This window comes from Prunus avium, chromosome 6 (genome assembly GCF_965620075.1).
Source record: "Prunus avium chromosome 6, drPruAviu1.hap1.1, whole genome shotgun sequence".
Taxonomy (NCBI): domain Eukaryota; kingdom Viridiplantae; phylum Streptophyta; class Magnoliopsida; order Rosales; family Rosaceae; genus Prunus; species Prunus avium.
This window is the reverse complement of record NC_142289.1, coordinates 22,231,774-22,254,854: the sequence shown is the minus strand read 5'-3', so window position 1 is coordinate 22,254,854 and position 23,081 is coordinate 22,231,774. Positions and strand designations below refer to the sequence as shown.

The window sequence follows — 23,081 nt, the reverse complement described above, 5'->3', positions numbered from 1 at the left end:
GACGGTGTTTCCCTGTCCTCTATTTCAATTTTTGTAGTAGTGTATGTTAGGATTTTGGTTACTTACCTATTTGTCTAGTCTTATAATAATTGAGATTTATTTCCTATTGTAATTTAGTTATATTTTCTATGTTATTTAGGGTTAACACATCTTTGTACTTCTTTATAAATACCTCTATATTGGAGAAGAATACACATATGGGCATAATTGAATATTTGCCCTACTTTGTTTGACTTGGTATCAGAGCCAGGTTCTCTTGTGACCTGTGCTTGAGTTCTCTTTGCAAAGGATATGTTTATTGACGTATCCCCATTACCTTGACGTATGAAGATATTGCCTATTTATTGGCTCTGACGACCCATTCTCTTCAGAGGGAGAGGGGGAATGAAGAGACTGAATTAGGAGGAACTCTACTTTATTTCTTCACCTGCTTCTGGTTCTACTTCACCTACTACTTTTCCTACCCCTATTGTAATGATTCATACTGAATCGTCTATCAACCTACTCTTAGGATTTAAATTGAGTGGACCTTTCTGCCATGCTCACAGGGTTTGTGTTCTTTCTTACATGTAACACCTTGACCCAATTAAGTACCTTTATTTAATTATTTAATTGTGAAATTATATTCTTACCCTTGACAGTAAGGGCACTTTAGTCACTTTTTGTTTGAAAAGGAATTTGGAAAATTGAGTGGCACCATTGAGCTTGTCGATGTGAGTGCGTAGATGGCGACACACTCAATTATGAGTTGTAACGAAGGAGAAAATATCTGAAAACGAAAAAGGACGTATAGGGAATTATTGAAATTTTTGAAAACCCTGGAAATACCCAAGCACTCCCTCTTCCTCGCATGTCTTCTCTCTCCCTGACTTTCTCTCTCTTCTCTCTCACGTTGCACACAGCCCGCCCACTATGGCTAGCGATTTCTCCTCCCTCCAACCACGGCCAGTAGCGCCATGACGCACAAAAGAATCGACTCTTCCTCCTCTTCATGTCTATACCTATTTCCACCTTTGATTCTTCAAGTATAGCCCTGATTTTTGAAGAAAACTGAAGTCCCAAATCGGCCCCTGCGTCTTCCATATTTGCAGAGCTTTTTCGGCCACCACCGACTAAGATGTGGGTCCCAAAATAAACTCTGGGCTCTCCTCTATATACCCCTCCAAGACCCGACCTAATTCCATGGCGGATTGTTCAAATCGACGATAGAGGAAAGTTAGGGTGTTTTGACGAAAAACCATGGATACTGGCCATTTCCTAGCTAAATTAGAGGTCGACACAAGTATGGAAGTTGCTCACCTTGTTAGTTTGAACATTTTGGAATAGGTATTGTCAAGCGGTGTGGAAGTTGTGCCGTCCCTGGAATGTTTTCAAGCCACCCACGGCTGCTCGTGGCAGGTGACTGTGCGTTGGCCAATTTGTGGCAGCACATTGAGTTCTAAAATGTTTCACATCCTCGAGCACGACAGTATGCTCGGATTAACGGTATGAACCTATTATGCGATATCCGGGTTCAATAGGTTCAGACCGTTAGATCATTTCCAAGTTTAATTATGTTATTCATCGTACCTCTAGAATCGTGTAGGAACTTGTGAATCCAGAATCGGAGGTCTTGGGCCTTTAGGGCCCGATTGACCATTATGTAAAGTTTGACTGCTCTGTTGATCACACGTCTTTCGAGGCCCTCTCATCCTTTGAAAAGTACTAGAATGGCCCTAGGAACTTCTTTAGGGTCGTGCACACTTTTTGAATCTTGTGAACTGAGGTGTTAAGTTAAAGTTCGTTGTTGGATATCTTTATCAATTAAATCCTTGTATTCTCTCAAATAGGTACCCAATCTCCACGTACTCCACAGGAGGAATCCTCTCAGGGTTGAGTAGCACTGGACTTGTAGAGAGTGGACATTATTTTCATTAAGCATTATTTTTCAAATATGAAATTTGCTGCGTAATTATGATTTGATTGGAAAATGGGTTTATTTCGGTTTCTTTGGATTATAGGATTTTATATATGTCTTGACCATGGCTTTACAATGTGGCATGTGATCTTCGGGACTTATTATTATTATGATTATTATTTATAAGTACATGGATATTGGGTTTGGTAGTTTGGTGTTATATGGTTATCGGATTTTATTTTCAATGCCTTGTGAATTTTCGGAGTTGGTCATATTTATTAAGCATACAAATACTATGTTTGGGTAATACGGAAATCGGTTGGGATTATGAGTTTTGGTGTTTTTATTTAATATGGTTCTATTATGGATTTCGGATATGATTATTGGAAATTGGATTTTTGGAATTGATATATATATATATATATATATTATTTGAGGGACACCCTTGTAAGTGGTGGCAGATCTAGGATTATGTGGCCAAGGGGGCTTAGTGTAAAAGTTCCAAAAATTTTCTACAATGAAAATAATGCTAGAAAGGGTTGGGAGGTTAAGGTTTGAGAGGGTTGGAAGAGCTGTGAAATTGGGACTGAAGGGTTTGGAGAGGTGCTATGCAGAGTCGAGCTCGGGTGGGTAAGTGATGTTGTTCTTTTTTTTATTTTTTTATTTTAAACCTGGGCCAAAACGACGTCGTTTTGAGGCCAGGTCAATTTAAAAAAAAATTATTGACTAAGCCTTGGACCAAACGACGTCATTTGGCAAGGCTTGTTTAAAAAAAAAAAAAAAAAGAGACGCGCAACGCGCAGCAGAGGAAGCAATGGCCTGGGACTTTCGTCGAGCACTTGGTGTGCATACAAGGGGTCGTCCAGCAGCTATCCAAGGGGGCGTTCATGGAGTCCCTTGCCATCTTTCTAGCCTTCCAAGGGGTCGTCCAACGTGTGTCCGCCCCTGCTTGTAAGGCCCACCATACATTGTATTTCATTAATCCAAACCATCTATTTTGTAGATATTCATTCAAAGATCATCTCTACAAAAAATCACTTGAATCCGATATCATTTGACCACTCAATGAAATTATTGAAATTTAGTACTTTCTTGAAGTACCGTGTGCATTGATTTTGTAAGACACCATTAGATGTCTAAATGGTTTCCGATATGTCTAATTTTTTGCAAGGATGATCTATGAATAAAGACTTAAAAAATAGATGGTTTCGATTGTTGGAAATTTTTTGTAGGGTACCCTAAAAGGTGTCCCTCAAATAAAACTATTTACGGATCCCTCAATAGAAAGGGATTGGTATATATATATATATATATATATATATTAATGCGCTAAAGTTTTGAAATATTGAATTTTGGATTGCACCACTATATATACCTCCCTTGGTTCGATATGAATGTTACCCATACGTGTGATGCAGGATTTCAGCATGTGTGAAGAGACTCAAGCACCCTCTACGGGTTGTGTAATAACCCAGAAAAAAAAAATGACAGAATTTTTTAAAAACACTCTCTCTCTCCCTTATCGCGTGAACCAGCCCCCCCCCCCCTCCCCCCCATCCCCCTCTTTAGAAAATTTGCAGCCACCCTTTTTCATCCATAGCCACCACCTCACCTCATCGCCTGACACAAAACCGCCCAAGATCGGATCGACCCAGCTCTGCCGTCACGTTGCCACCTGTCCCCCCACAAACCGCGAAAAAATCGATCGGTTTGACAGAAATTTCGCTGGCGTCGTTCTCCCTCCTCCGACCACCAATCTTGACGTGTGAGGTATGGTTTCTCACCTATTTTTCATGCTCTAGCTGATGGTTGGGTAGGATTGGAACAATTTTTAGTCTAGGTAGATCAAATCTCGAATTTAATTTTGGCCGATTTTCAAATTGAAATTCCGGACACTTCCGGCCATTTTTTGGGGTAGGTCCAAGAACAAAAGTGGCTCCAATCGATGTTATGAACCTAGGGTAGGAATCTTGGCCCTCAATTTTGAGGTTTTTCTGGCAGCCGCTATCGCTTAGGATACCCACACGCTGCCGGCGCGTGTGGTGGCGCGTGGGCACTATAGCAAAGGGGCATTGTGCCCAGATGTGATCTTCTAGTTGTCACGAGCATGTAGGTGTGTTCGGATTCCAATTTGGATATCGTTTGAGCCTCGAAAGGATTTCGCCTATTTGTGTGATTTCAGGGTTCGATATGTTCGGACCATTGGATCGAACTTAAATGCACATATGTTGTAACCCGTATTTTTAGGATCGTGTAGGATTCGAAGGATCGTGAATCGAAGTCCCGGATACTCCGAAATCGCGAACCCTAGGGTTAAATAACCGTATTCGTCAGATCGTGCGATCGTGATCAATCTGACCGTCCGATTCGGACCAAACTTGCAAGACATGGTTAGTAAAATATGTAGAACCTATAGGAACTCTTAGATCGATAATTGGAGGTCGTGGACCCCACGGGGTCCCAGGTTGACCAATATGGGAATTTATCGCTTATCGAGTCTTGGGTCTTTCTAGACCGTTCTAGCTGTCCGAAATGTTTATGTGGGCTTAGGAATGGTCCTATACTAGGTGCACATACTTTTAGGAGCCGGGAGTCAAGGTTTTGGATTAAATATTTATGTTGAGCAATTTCATTAATTAAATATTTATGATGGCTTAAATAGGTACTTGGGTGCCAGCTAACCTGCAAGAGTGACCCTCAAAAGGTCCAGCGAGCTCGGACGCTCAGTGAGTGGACTTTTGTTTTATAAATGATTTTATGAAATTAAAAATTACATTATTTGATCTTGAATAAGTGTTCATGCCTATTGCTTTCCAAGCATGATTATTTGAATTCAAATGTTTCTATTAAATTTTTATTTATGTTTAAACTAATATATGACTTGGAAAGTAGGAAAGGAAGTGATAATAGGATTAAAGGATATTGGCAACAGGATTTAAGGATGGAATGAGGAATATTTTTATAATTTTCTAGTAAATATTTTAAAACCACCATAGGTACCCATGTCGCCTTCGGATATATGTTGCCTTTGGATATATCAACGCGTTTGACTTTGCCCCACGAGTCTTAGGGATATCAGGACCATGTGGAGTGAGGAATGTGGATTAGGTCGACTAAATGTCTCCTGAATCCAGCGAGGTTGCGGCTCGGGTCGACTTTGTGTTACTGAGACCTACGAGGACGTGTCACGAACGGTGACACGAGGAATTGATGGTAATATGTGGGAATAAACGGAAATAAGAGAATTGACGGATAACTGACAGGTACACCTAGGTGGAAAGGATTTATTCTTTTGTAATGTTTCCGAAAACATCTTGATGTTTTAATTGAATGCATGACTACTAGTATGTATATATAAATGCATGTCTTGGAAATTCTTGAACGAGTATATAAAAGAGTATAATTGAGATTCCTAACTGTTTTTACGGAGGGGTTAGTATGTTCATATTCTATTTTCAGAAAACTTTTTTTTTGTCCACTCACGTCTTTGAATGTTTTGTCCCCCCAGGCAGTAGTCGTGTACCAGAGCAACCACCACAGGGCTGTCACTGCATTTCATCCATCCATTCTGCTATGTACGATTTCTTTTGTAAATATACTTTTCTTTGTAAATCTTGAATTAGTATTGCTCTGAAGAATTGCCCTAGGACTTTTTGTATGGCCTGAAGCCGTTTAGTTTAGTTGAATTGTTTGGATGTAAATTGAAAGCATGTTGGCAGTTGGGTTTTGTATATATGCTTGAGTTGACAGGTGGAAATTTTGGGATATGAACAAATTACAAGGGAGACTCTGCAGAATTTTTGGCAGAAGTCAAACCTGAAGAAAATTGAGATTTTTGGTTAGACGGGCAATTTGTTCATTTATGCCTGGCACCCGCCAGGTGTCGGACACATATAGGGTTTGGCTCGGATTCTAAAGTGGAATTTGGGTCGGGTCTTGTTAACTTGGTATAAGAGCATTAGGTTTAAATTCCTATAGACTTCGCACCATGTGTGCATTCCTGTTTGATGAATTCATGTTTCTTTTGATAGAATCATGGGCCCTAAATGTGGTGGCACTCATAGAGGGACTAGACAGTCGTCTTGACTTCAGGGACAGGATCCCCGTCTTGAACCAGAAAATGAACCAGTTACGGGTCCAACACCGGAACAAGTAGAACAGTCTCATGTAGGAGGTTAGACAGGGGCCATACCGGCGATGGCTCCCCCACTAATGGACCCTAACTTTCAGCAGACCTTGGAGTTATTAACTCAGGCCTTATCCAGGATCGGGCAGTTCAGAGATCCATCGTTAAGTTATGCTGACTAGGCCAGAAGAATTGGGGCAGTAGAGTTTGATGGTGATGGTGACCCCGCTATGGCAGAGGAGCAAATAGAGAAAATGGAGAGAATTATGGATGTAATGGACATTCCATAAGGGCGTAGAGTAGTTTTGGTTACTTTCTTCCTGTCCAGAAATGCAAGATATTGGTGGGAATCCATCAGGAGACGATACAAGGACCCATCGACCATCACATGGCAAAATTTTCGGACATCATTTGATGAACAATTCTATCCCTTGGCCTATCAGAATATAAAGATGGAGGAATTTCTTCAGCTGGAACAGGGTGTGATGACAGTGTTAGAATATGAGAAGAAATTCAACGAACTGTCTAAGTACTGTGCACCATTAGTGATGGATGAGAGAAAGAAGTGTCAACTGTTCACCAGAGGACTAAAGGCATCCATCCGTTACATTGTGATAGGACATCGTCTGATAAATTTTGGAGATGTCTGCCTCATTGATCGAGAGCAGTTAGATGATGGTTCGGGGAAATAGTGATTTCTGTAAACGGCAGTATGACATGGGTGGTCTGAGCCAGGGGTCATCCAAGAGAGGCAGTTATAGCTCCGGATCGTCCAGTGGCCGCAGCCAGGGAGGTTTTCGAGCTGGAGTCAGCTCCAGCTGGGGGTCCAATCAAAGTGGGAGTTCTGGACCCCGTTTCGGAGGTAGTATAGCCAGAGGTTCTGGGAGACAGCTATAGCCAGTTTTCAGTGAGAGGAATCGCTCCCAGTTTGCTTTGTGTGGCAGGTACCATACCGGGCCCTGTCAGTAGGGCGCTACTGGATGCTATCACTGTGGTTCGTCTGGGCATTTTTGGAGGGAGTGTCCGATGCTCCTCTAGGGCAGAGAGATTATCGCTGGGCCAACCCAGGGGACCAGTTCACAGAGTAGGGGGCAAGGAACATCACAGTTTGTTGGAGCCTCGTCTAGTAGTGGGGCCCAGACCAGTATGGCTAGCAGAGGTGGTAGTCAACAGAGGGGACGTGGTGGACGTTCCAGGGCCCACAAAATCTCAAGACTGGCCCTGACGCGAGGCACAAGTCACCAACTCAAGGATTTATGCATGAATGAAGATTATAATTCAAGTAGATTCAACAAGGAACAATCTACTTGAACTATACATATATGCACGATGAACTCTCTTAAGAAAAAGATTTTAAACCCTAGGAGTTCATATATAAAAAATCAAGTCACTCAGGAAATGACGTTTGAAGCACAAAGATATTGTATATGAGTTGTGTCTTTTTACTTCCACAAAAATCAAGTATTTATAGACTCAAAACTTGTTTTAGAATCAAACTAGGAAGATGTAAAAAGACCCAATAGGATTAGGAACAAAATTCCTAAAATGTATTCTAGGAAACTCATACCAACCATAGGTAGGAGTCTCGAAAAGATTAGGAAGAAAAAATAATTTAAAACTATCCAAAACAGAAAAAAGGAAATTGAAATGCTGCATTTGCCGTTCAACTGCCAGTCGAGGTCCGCTCGAGTGAGCCTTTTCCAAAAATGCGAATTGTGCCCTGAAACTTTCATACAAGAAACCTAAAATATTGATGAACATGCTGCTAAAATTTCATGCAATTCTAAGAACTTTAAGTCACTCTGCTCATCACATCAAGTTGATTGATGCGCAAATAAAACGTCTAACCACCTATGAATGCATGCATGGTCTGTAAGTCAAACTTACCTTTCCTAATCATGAGTTGAGACAACCTTGTGCTTTAGAGCTTCAAAAGTTTTGTTCCTCTTCATCACTTCCAATCAAATCTTCATTAGTTGAACCTTACTCGACCTATCCTAAAGATTACATAAATCTTGCCTTAACAAGTTGAAGAGTTAAAAATAGAAATGCAAAAAATATAGTTAGTATAAAAACTATAACATCCCGTCCTGAAATTTAAATTAATTTTCAAAATTCTAAAGTGAAAGGACAACTTTAACCTTAGGGTTCGTTGGTGGTTTAGAGTTTACTTTTTGCTCGGGGATCGTTTTGGAAATTTTCTTGGTTCATCTGCATAGTGCTCGAGCTCACGAGTTCGTAGACACGTGGTGGGTCCAAATCAGAGTTGAAATGGAGGAGTTACAATCTACAAAAGTGTAGTGGCACAACCGTAATTTTTGCAAAGTCAAAGTTTTAAAACACTGGACAGCTTCTCTCTCTCACTTCTCTGCCTCTCTCTCTCTCTCTGCGCGACGCCTTCACTTTGACTGGCGATTTCGTCACCGTCCGACATCCGTTTTCAACATGGTTGGTACCAAAAGAATCGTCTCTTCGTCCTCTACCTAACCCATGCCATTTTCCAACTCGAAAACCCAAGGATTGTTGGCTGGAATGACTGGAAGTGATGGCGGCATCAGAGCTTTTTTCGGCGACTCCGACCATCATTTCCATCGATCGAGGTATGAAACTTCATCTACTCTTCGGGCTTTATCTGTTTTTATATGTGGTTATCATCAATTTTGGTTTTTTGGAAATTAATCAAAACACCCATATAGGGCCGACGATTTTGGCCATTTTTCAGCCATCTCTGGCATTGGTATAGGTATTAGCTGGTGGTTTGGAGATTTTGTCGCAGGAAAATCTCTTAAGCTACCCACCACTACCCGAGGTGAGTGGCACCCGTGGGCCACCTTGTGACAGCCCATTGTGTTCTAAAATGTTCCCCACGTCATCCCAAGCACGATGGTATGCTTGGATTTGAAGTTGGTTACCGTTTGACTATCGAACGAATATTGCACCTATTATTCGATATCCGGGTTTGATAGGTTCAGATTGTTTGATCGGTTCCAATTTCAATTATGTTGTTCTCTGTACCTCTAGGATCGTGTAGGAACTTACAGATTGAGAATCGGAGTCCCAGATACTCCGAGTCAATAATTCTAAGGTTAAGCAAACCAATCATCTTCCGGTCATGCGATTGGCTTACATCTGATGGCTCAATCGAGACCAAACCTTCAAAATTTGTTTAGTAGACTTTGTTGGACCTATAGGAACTTTCAGATCGAAAATCGGAGGCTGTGGGCCCCACAAGCCTAATTGACCTAGATGGTGGGCCTCGCCGGCCCGATCAGGATTAATTGGTTAGGAGGTGTTTGTGGCTTGGTTGTTTGATTTTAAAATGGCATTTTGCTACAAGAGTTTTAAAATGGCGTTTTGATAACTGTTATTCTATCGCATTTACTTTCCCATTATGATATATTTATGTTTTATTGTGCGGATTTGGGTTGAGTTGATTTTAAATGTTTGGTGATATGTTATGTTTATTTTTTTATATGTGTTAAATCGTTTGAAAGTGGAAATATTGTTGCATTCGGAAATATTGATGTCTTCGGACATCCCGATTGTCCTCAGAAATATTGTTGCCTTTCAGAAATATTGATGTCTTCGGACATCTTGGTTGCCTTTAGAAATATTGTTGCCTTCGCAAATATTGATGTCTTTGAACATCCTGGTTGCCTTAAGAAATATTGTTGCCTTCAGAATATTGATGTCTTCGAACATCATGGATGTCTTCAGACATCCTGGATGCCTTCAGAAATATTGATGTCTTCGGACATACAGTTGCCTTTGGAATGTCTTCGGACATATGGTTGCCTTCAGAATGTCTTGCCTTTGGACTGTCTTTGGACACCTCAGTTGCCTTCAGATTTGTTTACGTTCGTATGACATTGCCCCACGAGTATCGGGGATGCCCGCACCGTGTGCTGCCAGGATTTGCATTCTCAGGTTGAGTATTTATCCCTGAGTCCTGCTAAGAGAATTGACGGATTATTTGCGTTCTCAAGTTGAGTATATCTTCTTGGGTTCTGCTAGGATTTGCATTCTCAGGTTGAGTATATCTCCCTGAGTTCTGCTAGGATTGCGTTCTCAGGTTGACCATTTGTCCCTGAGTTTTGCTAAGTGAATTGACGGATTATTTGCGTTCTCAGGTTGAGTATATTTCCCTGAGTCCTGCTAGGGGAATTGACCAATTATTTGCATTCTCAGGTTGACCATGTGTCCCCGAGTTCTGCTAGGATGCAACACACATGTGGAGTTGGCCGTTCCACATGTGTAGTACTTAGAATTGATGGATTATATTTGAGGTACATCTATGTGGAGAATAGTGCAATACCAATGTATGGTACAGTTAACAGGATATTCTTCGCCATCCTGCTCATATTATCTGCATAGGGTTGGCCAGGATCCTCCACATGCCCAACTTGTCTACACAAGTGGTTAGCTAGTTTCCCCTTCCACTGTTGCCTTTGGATTTAATGATATTTTCCACGTACCCTTGGTGGATGATTGCAGGACAGAGTTGGTTACATATGTGTTTGGATGTACAATAATAAACTAATTGAATAGTTAGGTACATAATTACAGGGCATGTCATTCAATTATATAGATTGTTGAAATTAAGTAAAGAATGATTCTAGAATTTTACTGTTCGTTTCACTTGGAACATTTCTGTATTATCTTAATTGTGATTTATGATAGAAAGAACTACGCGTGGCTTGATCCCTTAGTAAGAGTAGGTAGGCAACCTAGGCTAACCTAGGCGCAGTTGCAAGTTTATGATTTGTTGTAATGTTCAGTTATGTTAAGATGATTTTGCTAATTGGTGTGTGATTTATACGTTGTGCTTGCTGAATATTTGGGAAATAATTAGGGAGTTTCACTAAAACACCCAAAATGGGGGCTGAAATTATAAAAAAACTCAACACCCAAAACACTTTATAAACACACCCAAAACCCATCATTACACACACTCAAAACTCATTTATAAACACACCCAAAAAATATACAATTGTTGATTGTGGGGTTGATTTTGGGTGTGTTTCTATGTTTAAATAGTGTTTGGGTTTTTTTATAAATACATGTCTAGGATTGGGTTTATTTATAAATATCTAAAATAATTATGTTTTTTGTGCAGGTGAATTTTTGGGTTTTGAGCCAGTTTCAAGGGAGGCTCTGTCGATTTTTCCAATTGAAGTCAAGCCTTAGAGTTGTTTTGGAATTACGGCAAGAAGGGTATCTTAGTAATTTGGGCCGACACATGCCTGGTGTCGGATAATGAGAGGGTTCATCACGGATTCCAAGGGGAAATTTGGGGCGGGTCATTTCAAAAACCCGTAATTGAGCAGATAGAAAAATTACATATTAAAATAGATAGACTTTTAATTTAATGTTAGATTCTATAACTAATAATAAATATTTCAAGACATTACAAGAGGTCAGTATATTAGACAACGGACCAGTTGGATTTTAAGATTGCACAACAACTGTCCTTAGCAGTACTATTCCTATAAGATAAAATAATATCCTTATTGAACTAGTTATAAATTTAGCAGAAAAATTAAACCAAATACAATTAAAAAAAAGCATAAATTATAATAGTAAATGGAACTCTTCAAGAGCAAAGGAAAAGAAATAATAAGAATATAAGCTATATACTCTAATTATCAAGAAACACAAGAATTTCTTAGAAAATGATTTGAAAAATTCCAGAAAAAAAAAGGAATACAAATTATATCAATTAGGAAGATTTGAAAAATAATTTCTTGGATTTTCTGGCGTGTGTGCTGTAGATGGTAGTCCCCCGATGGGACAGCCCATCCCTAGATGCAGGGTAGAAAGTTGAAACCCTGCGGGCTAGTCAAACGATCCTCGTGTTGGATTGTTTCCTCGGTACAGGTCTTGTTTAGTGAGGATCCTTCCTCGCTTGCTGTGGCTCCGGGCATGCGTTTTAAAAGGGAGTGGTCTAGTACGGGAAAAAGGTAGAGTTGAGTTTGGGATTTTACTACTATCGAGATTTTGGGTTATCTGGTTTTCAAAGTCGTTTTTGTTATATAATTACGTATATGGGATACTTTGGTTTTTAAGAATGGAATGTCAAGTATGTGAGTCGGGTTATATGTATAAATGTGTGTGTGAGAATTGTGTGGGTACGTCTATGGACTTATTTCCAGGTCGAGTTCATTCGAGCATGTGCATTGAGATGGCTTTGCACGGGTATGGATTTTAATTAAGGTTTGGATTTGACGTTTGAAACTGGACGGCTATGGTTTCAAGAAAAAGGGAGGTTGAGACCACTCACATTTTCTGTTTTGCGCCCCCCAGTCCTAGAATTCCGAGGTTGAGACCACCATGTCGAGGCATTACGGGTAACTGCTCATGTAGGAGTTCTGCCTTTACTTTCCATTAATGTTATTTTTTTGGGGTTGTAACTATAATTCTTTAGATTGCTTTGCAATGCCCACCAAGGGTTGTGGTAGAGGCTGGAGGCCTCCCTGGTAATCTGTGTGCTTTTGCTTTGTGCATGCTGGCTATTGGGATATTTTCAACTGTTTTTTACAAGTAGAAAAATTTGGGAAAAGTCCACTTTTTAGGGGAGACTCTGCCGAAATTTTGGCAGAAGTCGACTCATTTATCCTTCAAAGTTAGGGCTAGTGGGCGTTTTAGTAAGGTAGGTCCGGTGTCGAGTTAGTGTCTGACGGGAAGCAGGGTTCGTCACAGATTCCGAGGGGGAATTCGGCGCTGGTCTTGTCACATAAAAATTGTGAGAGTTAAAAAAAAGAACATATACATATCATCATAGTAGTAAAGTGAGAGTAGACATATAAAGAAGAGGAGACATAAATAACCACATAGTGTTAAAGAAAAGAGACCATCGTACTAATAACATGTTATAAAAGAGACAAAATATGAGAGTACAACTGAATATTGAAGTGAAATTGAATTTACTTTGTAATGCTCAAGATTTAAAATATCGATGATATCGGAAATATCAATAGTCCAAAAACACGGAAATTTCGATGGAAATATCGGGATATTATCGATATCGATAAAAATTGAATAAAAACCATGGAAATTGTAAGAAAAACTTGGAAATTTTTATTGAAACTTTGTAGGATGTTTATTTAGTCAATTATCTATTAGTTTATCACAAAAAATTGGAAATGCATTGCATGGATTTAACTGATTTAAGTTGATTATATAGCGAGTTGGCAAACACTGCGAGTGTAGAAAATATGTAGTAATTAATGAAAGAAGATTAACCACACCATTATCATTTTTATATATCGAATTACTACAATATTTTACACTTTATACATTGTATGGTCAAAGATTCATTCTCATGTGAAAATTTGTTTCTTGCAAAAAGAATTCAAAACAAAACCATGTATATATATATATTAGCATATTTTCACAAAAACATAAGTGATATGGTGGTTAAGGTGTTAAAGGAGTAAAATGGGAGGGGTTTGAATCCCCTTGGTGTTTTTTTTAATATAGAAATTTATCATAGATAATAAATATTAGCTTGCAGACAAATTTAAAGACATTATAAATATTACACCCCGAAAATACAATCACAAACACATCCCCAGCTGAGTTGGATAAGGCGCAGTGGCTGGTTCACAGAGGGAGGGGTTTGAATCCTTCTATGCGCAATAGGGAGACTTTTCAACATATTTCTTGTATTTTTGGGTTTCATATCGCGATATTATCCATATATCATATCGCGATATATTGTCCAAATAATGCGACAATATCGATAAAAATATCGATATATTGACCATAATTACATGGATAGGTGCGAAAATAGATATTATCGATATTTAATACATTGGTAATGCTACACCAATAGAACTTTCTCTAGGATTTCTCTATTTTTACTAAAACTTTCTTACTCCCAGTTTCTCTTCTCATGTATCCATTAAATAGTTAATTTGAATTTCTTATTATATAGTTTTAGGTAGTGTATGATTTTTGTATATTTTGAGCCCTATTTTTGAGCATGAATGTGAAGCTACTTATTTTTGGACCTTCATCCTCTGGCAGTAAGAAAAATGGTACACCATCACAGAATGGTAGCCCATTAAGCATAAATAGTCCAACAAGACCGCTAGTACATATTTATTATTAGAATGTAATATAGTACAAGAGATTAGAAACCATGTTTTAAAGTATCGCACTCAATCATCATTAGAAGAAAAACAAAAACTCTTTTTAGATAATCTTTGAAATATCAGGACTAATATTGAAAGCATGAGAAAATGGCAAGAGAAACTAATCAAGGCCCTTTGATCAAGAATTCTTAGTCTATAATTATGATTATGGAAGAGCAAAAGAACAATTTTTTTTTTTTTGCAGGCAAAATATGAAGAGCTAAAGCATGAGCTAATAGTAAGGAATTTTAGAATTATAAATTGAAGACCTCAAAATCTAAGTATGATATTAGAGAAAAAGAAAAAGAGGCTAATGACCCCAATTAAGATACCCTCCTTGAGCACAATAAAGAAGCTCTACTTGAGCAAAAATCTAAAAAAATATATTTTCTTCAAGCCTTAGCTATAGAAATATATAAGTTCCTAGCAGAAGATATTAAAAGTCAATGATTAGCTTAGAGTATAAGAAAAATACTACACTCCAGCTATATATTCAAGCATTTCTCTTTAACATAAAAAATAATCCACAGCATAAAAGTCACACTACTACAAAAAACGAAATAGACGACGGGGATCCACCGTCGTTGTAATGCTTTGAAATCCGTCGTTAAATCGACCGCCGTCTATTTGGGTGTCAAACTACGACGGCTTTTCACCGTCGTTGTTTATCTGTAAAGACGACGGTTTTTAAAGAAAATCGTTGTTGTTTAAAGGTAAAGATCGTTAATTATAGGATGTAAGACGACGGTTTTAAAAACTGTCGTGTATTGTATGTAAAGATGACGGTTTTTTATGAAAACTGTCATCTTTACATACAATAGACGACCATTTAAAAAAAAAGTCATCTTTACTTCACAATAGACGACCCTTTTTTAAAAGAACCGTCATCTTTACATATAATAGACGACCCTTTTAAAAAAAAACGTCATCTTTACCTATAATAGACGACCTTTTTTATAAAAACCGTCGTTAATTATCTGTAAAGATCATGATTTATTATAAAAATCGTCGTCTAATACGTTCCCAAATTGCTACATTTTAGTTCTTTTTGATTTCCTATGATGCTATACAACGATTTTAACTATAAAACCAACCATAATGCTTTATTAATGAATATATACACTCAAAAATAGTTTCTTTCATAAAACTTGAAGATTCAATAGTTATTACATAGTTAACCAATCTTTATTCTACAACAAACATAATTCCTAACAAGACCTACGTACTCCTAATCCAAGCCTTCCTCATCCAAACATACAAATGATGCACAACTGAAGTCTCCTCCATCATCCCTGTAAATAAATCAAAATGACAAAGAGAGAAAAAAAAAGCTAAGATTATAAACATAAAAAATTAGGTGGAAGAGAAATTTTACCATTGGACCATATTTCCATAGAAAACTTGTAAAATGAGCATAAAAAAGACCATCGAGAACTTGCAAAAGAAAAAATTTATAAATAAAATGATAGTGAAACGAGAAGGTAACAAATTTTCAACAACAAAAAAACATACGACTCACATATAAAACCTGCAAAAGAAAAAGTTATAAATCTGCAAGCTTCCTCCTCATCTCCTGATAATAAAATCAGAAAATCTAAAAAGAAACTAGAAATATAAAAAAAATTATGTAAACAAACCAGACAAATCAAGAGAGACAGAAAATTTGAAATCAGGGAGACAAAGAACATACTAGAAACGCAAAGAGACTAATCCAGAATTCACTAGCAAGATATAGAAGGGTATTGAGAGATTAGGTGACTTTCAAATCAAACCTTTCAACCAGCTTTGATTCTCAAATACAGAACCTCCCTCTACATCTTATGGATCTGCGAAAATCTCTCAACTCTTTCATTGATATCGATTTTTTGATGATTTTGTAGAGAGTTTCATGAGGGTGTTTTAGAGAGTGCAGGAGGGTTTCAAGGAGGGAGAGATAAGGTTTTCAGAGACGGGGGAAAATCTGAAAATTTGTCGAGCGCGAATTCACTTAAGTAGCCTTTTTTTAGCGTGTTTTAAAAGACGACGCTTGTTAATGAGAGATAAGGTTTTCAAAGACGGGTGAAAATTTGAAAATTTGTCGAGCGCGAATTCACTTAAGCGACCATTTTTTAGCGTGTTTTAAAAGACGACGCTTTTTAAAAAAAAACCGTCATCTTTACATATAATAGACGACCCTTTTTATAAAAAAACCGTCGTCTTTACATATAATAGACGATGGTTTTTTTTATAAAAAGCGTCATCTTTACATATAATAGACGACCCTTTTTTTTAAAAACCGTCATCTTTACTTCACAATAGACGACCATTTTTTTACAAAAAAGCGTCATCTTTACATATAATAGACGACCCTTTTTTTAAAAAAACCGTCATCTTTACTTCACAATAGACGATCCTTTTTTACAACAAAGTGTCATCTTTACATATAATAGACGACCCTTTTAAAAAAAAAAACCGTCATCTTTACTTCACAATAGACGACCCTTTTTTACAAAAAAGCGTTATCTTTACATATAATAGACGACCCTTTTTTTAAAAAACCGTCATCTTTACTTCATAATAGACGACTCTTTTTAAAAAAAAACACCGTCATCTTTACATATAATAGACGACAGTTTTTTCAAAACAACCATGTCTTTACCAAAAAAAGAACACTTGATTTTTAAAAGACGATGCTTGTCATATCTGCTGTCGTCGTTTTTTGGTCAGATTTTAACTCTGAAGGAAACCTTTTTAATAAGACGACGCTTTTTTATTTGTGTGCGTCGTTATAAAAAAATATTCAATAGTACCTCCATTTTTTAGTTGTTTAAGTCACTTATCCACGACGGTTTTTTTGTTACCGTCGTCTTTTTAAACACAACGACGGTTTTTTCTTCTACCGTCGTCTTTTTCTGGTTGTCTTTTTCACTTTTTGTAGTAGTGTCATTACCAAAAATTGCTCTCATGGTAACATTTACTTAGCTATTTAGAGCATAACCAAGATAATATCTTAGTTGCTACACTTCATTACTGTAGGGGGATTTTGGTTCCAGCAGCTGTAGATGGGCCTGGGTTGCTGTAAAGAGCAAATGTGTGGAGTTGCTCCTGTGTCTAAGTTCAAGAATCAAACCCCAATGATGCTTCGAAAGCTTCATGGAGCCTTAGGAAACTCCTTGGTTTCCTTCACCAACAAAACCAATTGTTGCTTACAGATAAATGTTTTGGCTTGGCTTGAGAAGCTTGTGGCATGGGAGTTGAGCATTCATGAGTTTAGCATTAGAGAGAGAGAGGGCTTAGATTTCCTATGAGAAATAGGGGTTCAAATTAAGGGGAGAGGGAATTTTGAGAGACAGAAGAGAGGAAAAGATGAAGGTGGAAGAATGGGTGGTTTTAGCAAATTTCCGGCAGCTTGACGAAAGCTTCGTCAAGCTCTTGCGTGCTTTGCCAGAAGAGAAAAGGGGAAGAAATGGGAGAACAGAGCTCGAAATTGAAGAGTTTAAGTAGTGAGAGGGGATGCTTGCTCTCTCTAGATGTGGTTGAGATGATGGGTACGAGATGCCCTTTTTTTATAGGCGCTGGAAGCTCATTCTTCCTAAGAAACCCCAGCTGGTTCTTCCTAAATCTGCCAAGTCTCCCCTCCATTCCTCTTCTCTTCCTTTGATTCATCCCTATTTTATGAAATCCCCCTAATCCAAACACACATAGACAAGATTTTTGGGAGCTCTAGAGTCTTCTCGTAGCTGCCCCTGTGACAATCTCTTATCTTTGGCAACACTCTCTCCTTCTTTCCTCCCTTATTTTATGGCAAGCGCTGGTGGGGGAAAGAAATGGGTAATGGTGTTGGTCTGAATTCCCGGCAGCCTGCACACGCAAAGATCCTTTGGTTTTTTAGGTGGTCTATCGTGGTTTTATGTCTGGCCATGTGTTGGAGACTCCCAGCAGCCTGCACACGCTAGTTTTTCAGATGATCTGTGTTGGGTTTGTCTTTGGCCATCCTCAGGGGCATCTTTGCTTTAACTATGTCTTTTGCTTTAACTCAGGGGCGTCTTGCTTTGCTTTCAGAATTCCAGAACATAATGAATGAAATTTTTAATCAATATAGTCATTTTTCCATAGTATATATTGACGATGTACTGATCTTTTCTAAGTCAATTGAGCAGCATTGGAAACACTTGAGTAAATTCCTCCAGATAGTTAAACAAAATGGTCTAGTCATCTCAGCCAAGAAAATCAAACTATTCCAAGTTAATGTCAGATTTTTAGGATTCAACATCAGTCAATCCCAATCAACCGAGTTATCCAGTTTGCCGATAAATTTCCAGATCATTGAATTATGTTTTAGATTTTTATTAGAATCTAAGAAAATTATGTAAGCCCTTGTTTGATCTTCTCTAGAGCAATCCTCTTGCCTGGACTCCGAGTCACACAGAAATAGTTAAACAGATCAAACTCCATGTCAAGTCACATCCATGCCTAGGCATTCCCTCAATCAATTCATTCAAAATTGTTGAAATAGATGCCTCTGAGTTAGGATATGGTGGTATTCTAAAACAAAGAGTTAACCCTGAGTCACCAGAACAAATTGTTCGTTTTCATTCCGGAGTTTGGAGTCAATCCCAAGTTAACTATAGTACTATTAAAAAAGAAATTTTATCTATTGTATTATGCATTAGTAAATTTCAAGATGATTTATTAAATCAAAAGTTTTTACTCAAAGTTGATTGCAAGTCAGCAAAGCATGTTTTAGAAAAAGATGTAAAAAATATTGCTAGTAAACAGATTTTTGCACATTGGCAAGCCATTCTGAGTGTTTTTGATTTTGAGTTAGAATACTTGAGAGGGAGTGAAAACAGTATTCCTGATTTCCTTACAAGTGAATTCCTGCTGGACAAACAAGCAGAATCATGTCCAGCAAAGAAAAAGACAAGTAGAAAATGCAGTATAGCCAGTCAAGTCAACCGAGTCAACCCAGAATCCTCCCAGCTATCATGATGCCAGAGTCATCCTCCCAAGTTGTGCCCTTCCCAGGTTACTCCCCAATTCCAGTTAACAACATATTTAATCCTCTGAGTCAACCCTCTTTGCGCCCAAATTACCAGTCAGCTTTAATCTCTAGTTATGATCCCTTCTTAGTCAATTCCCCAGTTCCAATCCAGAGTCAAAATCCAGGCCCAGTCAATTTCAGAAGGTCTCATTACAAAGACACAAGCCATTGCAATCTCATTGTAATCGAATCCTACCTTGAAGAGTTAAACGACCTAGTTAAAATAGCATAAAAGTTCTTTCCTCCAAATAACCATTATTTCCCGAGTCATCCTTCAAAGTCAATCAAATTTTACAGAGATATCCTCTATGAAACCCAGTCAATAAATATTAGGCAAATCAAAGATAAAGAAACCAATGCCACCCTATTCCATTCCTTCTACATATGCCAAATCCTTAAGCCGGAAAATTGGAGTAAAAACCCTTATGACCAAATACCTCTAATGACAGACCCCTAGTTAAATCTCAGTTACAACTACGGTTGATTATATCGATGCTTGGTACACCATATTTTATCATCAGCATCCCGATTTCAGTCACTCATGGTTCATTAATTTCGATGCCAAATTCGATGCCCAGTTCCCTTTCTGGTTTCTTCAATGGTGGAAAATTCATGGCCCTCATTGGGAAATCATTCCAGCCAATCTTCAGAAGTCAGTCAATTATTTCAGTCATAAAAAGAAGCTCCATCAATCAGAGAAGTTTTTCCCTATACTCCTTCATTTTATGGCCAAGTACAAAGTCCCTTGGATTCTAAAATGGAGTTATCAAGTCAATTGGGACACCAAAAATTTGTCTCAACATTTTGCAACAAAACGGTGGGATAAATTCGGAACCGACAAAATCATATGCCAAGTTAATGCAGAGTATCCTCCTCTCCAGGCGCCAGTCAATCCAGTCAAAGATGTCTCTCCCAACAGTTCTTGTGCCTCTCTCAAAGGCAAGTCCAAAAAAGAGTTAACAGAATTAGCTGAGCAGATCCTAGCCCAAGTTACACAGATGAAAGATGAAGATAGTGATGATGCCAGTCCAAAATCTGAGTCCTCTTCCAGTCAGCCGCCGAGCCAGGCCTTCAGTCAAAAGCCTAAGCCCAGATGGTCAGATTATGCTCCTGATAGTCAGGACCCATATGATTTGAATGAAGACTGAAAGCAAAGCAAGATGCCCCTGAGTTCAAGCAAAAGACATAGTTAAAGCAAAGATGCCCCCTGAGTTCAAGCAAAAGTCAAAGTTAAAGTCCAAAGTTTTTCATCCAAGTTAAAGTAAAAGTAATTTCAAAAGTTTTTTGTTTCCTTCTGTATTCCAAGTCTTTAAATTGTTACCCCAAGTCACTTGTGTTTCCCAAGCTTGATTGAGTAAGCATTGTAATTTCTTCAGTTTTCAAAGTTCTCTCAGTGTTCTAGACCTGAGACAACACTTAGTCTAGGAGTGTGAGTGTCCTTCCTGGCATTGCTCGAGTGTTGTAAGAGTGAGAGTGTGAGTGTCCTGCGTGGCATTGCTTTCACTAGGAACTAAGATTTCTGTATGTTTTTACATTGTTTTTCAAGCTTCACTAGTTAATAAAGTTAATTTCAAGTTAATCCTATTTTCGTTCCTAAGCATTATTTTGAGTTAATTCATGTATGAAGGATAGGCTGCATTTTTTAATCCAAAGGGCATCACATTCAATTCTTAGTGACCGAAAGGGGTTACGAATGCGGTTTTGTGTCGATCTGACTCTTTAACTTGAATTTGCCAAAAACCACTTTTCATATCAAATTTACTAAAGATAATTGCTTTTTCTAATCTGTTAACTAGATCTCTTTTATTAGGAATTGGGTATCTAATCTATTCTAAACTGAATTAAGGGGCTTATAGTTGATAACTAGACGAGGGGCTCCTCTTTCTAACTCGGCATTTTTCTGGACATGACCATGGTGATTTATTTTTTCTAACTATTCCTTTGTTTACTAAATCTGTGACTTCTTTTTTACATAATTACCTTAACTCTTGACTCATTTGAATTGGTCTGGCTTTAGTGGGAATATTCTTTTCACTAAATGACTTGACATAAGGTAAAGTAATGATATGCTGCTTTCGGTGCCAGAAAGCATTGGGCATATCAGAACAAACTTCATTTTTTAACTTTTCTTCAAATTTACTAATTTGTGACTGAAGTGACTTATCGGCTAACTGTTGTTCTGTCCTTTTAAACTTAATTTCTTCTTTTAAAAAGTTAACTTGGTTTGTTTTACTCTGAATTAATTTTACTAACTTAGAAATAGCTGACTTTTGTAGTGACTTAAGACTGTGTAACTCTGGTTTGGTTAAGAATTCAAATTTAACTCTTTCTCCTAATTGACTTGAGGTGACTCCAACGTATTCTACTTGGAAGGGGTAACGTAGTGAGATAAAAGGTAAACCTAGAATTACTTCATCCGTGATATCCTGAATTAGGACAAAGAATGTTTTAAAGCATATTTTATTTTGGCATACATGGGCTTTGGGTAACTCGTATTTTAACTTCAAGGCTTTACCGGATGCTGTTCCTAAGACTTCTTTTGACTTTTTGTAAAACTGGGTTGGAACTAGACCTTCTTGAATACAATTTAAATCGGCTCCTGAATCAAATAAGGCAACTGTGTTTAACTCAAATTCATTAATAAAAATACTGACTCGGGAATACCATTTTCTAAAATTAATTTGCTTAATTAACTTAATGACTTTGTTACTTTTATTACTATCGGAGGACTCAGGTTCTGACTCAGAACTAGACTTTCCAAAGGGGTTACTAGACTCTGCTCTAGACTCTAAAAGTTTAACTAAATCTTGTTTAATCCCATGATTCTCAGTTTGTAACTTTTGACTAATTTGTTTTAATTCTAAAATTTCTTTCTTTACTATTTTAACTTCTAACTGGAGGTCCTGAAGGGTGACTTCTTTCTTTTTATTAAACCTTTCTAAAGTGGCATTAAGGCTTATTTTAGGAGGCGTAGGAGAAGAACTAGACTCTTCCTGACTTGTGATTTTCCTAAGTTTTCTAAGATATTCGGATTTTAACTCGGGATCCTGGACTTTGCTAATTAACTCGATTAATAATTCTTCTTGTTCTTCTTGCTTAGTGAGAACACAAATTGATTTATTCAAGATTCTACAGCATTTATCTTTACAACCTAATTGGACTTCTGGTGCACTTGACTGGGAACTATCTGAACTGTAACCATGTGAACTAGCTGAGGACATAGGATCTGACTCAGTGTTAGCTAATTCAAGTACTTTAATTAACTTGGCTTCTTCATCGGATGCTAATTTTAACTGTTTAATTGTATCTTTAACTTTGCACTCATTAGCGAAATGACCGAATCTTTTACACCAGAAACATTTAACTTTGCTTTTATCCGTCTTTTTCTTAAAGTGACTCTTTTTACTTTGTTGATTACCTTTTGACCATTTGCTTTTCTTAGGGGTAAACTTCCTTTTACTATAAAACTCATCATTATTTCTGAAAGAATTTCTCTTACGGGAATCATGGCTACTTTTATTGAAGCGTTTATCATGATTTACCTATTTTTAAATCTACACACATTTTCATACCGACTTGGTTAATTGTACTAATTATATTACCGTAGGTTAACTCATCGTAATTAATTTGACCCGATTTGTTGCTTAAGACCGTTCTAATCTTATGGGTTAACAAGTTAGGGAGACCGTTTATGAATTTTTCTTTCCAAAATGGTTGATTACTATCATCTCTTAACATGACTCTAGAAATAAAAACATCTTTATACCATCTAAAATCACTTAACTTAGGGCAACGTAAATTACATAACTGGTCATGAATCCTAGCTGTTGTGTTACTGGGTGTACCAATAAAATGCTCAATTATTGTGTATAAAAGGACACTGACTCCGTCTTCTATACT

The 23,081-nt window shown here is 37.7% G+C and overlaps 1 pseudogene; it reads left to right on the top strand.

Moving 5' to 3' along the window:
- The first annotated feature begins 5,932 nt into the window (after nucleotides 1–5,932).
- Nucleotides 5,933–7,334, top strand: LOC148293832 (uncharacterized; annotated as a pseudogene).
- Nucleotides 7,335–23,081: the final 15,747 nt, after the last annotated feature.